Below are 2,481 nucleotides of genomic sequence, written 5' to 3'. Positions count from 1 at the left end.
GGCGGGGGGGTAGTACCAGTTGATTATATGGTGGGTATTGTAAACCGTCTTTGTGGTTGTGTTTCTGTGAATGTTGAAGCTCGTTTTCTGTTTCTACTGTGGCTTTTTAAGTATGCGCAGAGTTCCGCAGTTGATAGTGGATGGAAAATATCGAAATAAACCTCTCTCGTTTTCTTCGTGTGCCAATTTGTATATTTAGCTGCCAGGAGGCTTTCTAGGAACAAGGCGAGTGTAAGGTGCTTGTTTTAATAGGGTGGGGGAAAAAAAAATATAGAGAAGAGGAATTTATTTCTGCTGTACATCTGAACGAACCAGAGCAAATCTTGGGTACCGTAGCGTTAGGTTTGGTGAGCCCGCTTTTCTCTTGCTCTGGGAAGAAGCGATGGGCGGATTTGGCAGATTTGCGTTTTTGGCAAGTGTTCCTGCTTTTTTTTTTTTTTTCCCTTTTTTTTTTTTTTTTTTTTTTTTTGTTCCCCCGTGATCCCGAGATAAGAATCACGGAGCTGCCCCGCGGTGCTCTGAAATTTCCACCACTTCGGTTCCTCTTGAAAGGGGCAAAAGAAAAAAATATTCCACTCGACAAGAAACCAGACCTTAAGTGTTTAAGATCATTCCTCAGAAAGTTTGGTTTTTTTTTTAGTGCCTAGACTTTCTCATGTAAAACTTTCCATCACGAAATAGCTCCTTGGGGGCTTCAAAATTTAACTGTTCTGTTGCCGGAGGGAGTTAAATGGAACCAAACTTCACCCTGTGTCAAAGCCCCTAATCCCCTTCCTCCAAACTCAATTAAGAAAAGTGGTTTTGGAGACATTTTGAGGAAAAAAAGTTGGTGGCAGCAGGATCATTTCTCTAAATCCGGATTTATTTACAATAAATAAGAGCGGCTGCACAGGGTGGTTCAGCCCTGTTTATGCTGGGCAGTCAAATTTTTCAGTTTTGTTTGATTCTTCTCAAGGGTGGATAGATTTCAAATCTGCTTCACGCTGAATTGAGCTATTCCTCCTACCTCGGACTGCGCATGGACCTGCCTAAATCCTCATTACTGGGTTTTCCAGCAGCGTGTCCGTGACACAATCGATGTTTGCGAGCCATCGGCCAGTGGGGTTTAGAAACATTTTTCACTTTCCTTAGAATTGTGGTAAAGAGCGGATATTTTTAAGACGACAATATAAGGTTCTTTTTAAATAGAATTTAAAATGTTAGTTCACTTTATTAGGAAATATGCTTACTTAAAAAATGTTGGGAAAACTGTCTTCTGTAGCACCAGCCCGGATGTATTTTCCACAGATGTTTAATGCTCCAGAATAAAAATCGATTTTAGACCAAGAGCACCTATATGTCATTGTGTTATACGGCTTCATCTAAAAGTTCAGAAATATTTTCATTGTGTTTCCCTGCGTTCTTTAGTGGCTCGTTAAGTGTATTATAAGAATCAATTTTTGCTTAGGTAAAAAAAAAAAAAAAATGTCCAGAGACAAATGGAAATAATTCCCCTCCGGTGTAGCAGGCGCTTACTCGGTCCCATGCAAACTCGCTGCGTTTCTCAATTTTTGAACAATTATTTTATTTTTGTGATTGCGAACCGTTAATCTCTGGTTTCATTCGCCGGCGGTTGCCCGCGTTTTTTCTCCGTTTGCGCGTTTATTTGGGTGGCTTTGGGGGTTTAACCTGCACATCCCCGCCCCAGCCTTAGGGGACCAGAAGTAGAGGCGCAAAGTGGACTGGCTTGGCTTTATTTTACTTTCTCTGGTTTATTCCCCTGCCGCCCAAGGAAAAGGTTGCGAAAGAAAAACTGGGAGCGCCAAGCAAAGGCAGGGCCACCCCCCCGGCCCCCGCCTTCCCTGCCTGGCAGCGCCCGCCTGCGCCGCGCGGCTCCCGTCGGCCTCGAACTCCGGCTCGAAACTGGTTTGACATTTTATTGCTCGTGAAGAAATACAAGCGCTTGGAAAGTGTTTCTATCTCTATATTTAAAAAACAAACAAACCCTAAGACCTGCTCAGCCCTGCAGGCGGCAGGTAGTGAGGGGCAGAGCCGAGCAGCTCTTCCCACTAATTTTTAACATAATGGGCGCTCTAAAGGGCAATATTTCACTTCTTAAAAAAAATCCTTTCTTTGGGGCAGCTCTGAAAAGAAAACAAAAGAAGAAGAAAGATATTTGGAGCTTACAGAGGGAAGAGAGAGAAAGGGAAGTAACTTGTCATAAAAAAAAAGGAAAATTCAGTGCAGTGTGCTGCAATAAAAGAATATGACCGCTATAAAACTTTATAGGGTATAAATTTCTGAAGGTTAAGGAACTAAACGGCTGTAAAGCAAACAGTGCAAGAAAACTTTCAGGAACTCCTAAATTACTACAACGACTTGGGAATGTGGGGAAACCCAACGTGTAAATGCTCTTGTTTCTGCTTCAGACGCATACAAAGTTCCCCTCTTTTTTTTTGGTTTTTTGTTTTGTTTTGTTTTGTTTTTTTCCCCTAAGGGAGG

This window comes from Egretta garzetta, unplaced genomic scaffold, assembly GCF_000687185.1.
Source record: "Egretta garzetta isolate BGI_Z169 unplaced genomic scaffold, ASM68718v1 scaffold498, whole genome shotgun sequence".
Classification (NCBI taxonomy): domain Eukaryota; kingdom Metazoa; phylum Chordata; class Aves; order Pelecaniformes; family Ardeidae; genus Egretta; species Egretta garzetta.
This window is presented reverse-complemented; position numbering follows the sequence as displayed.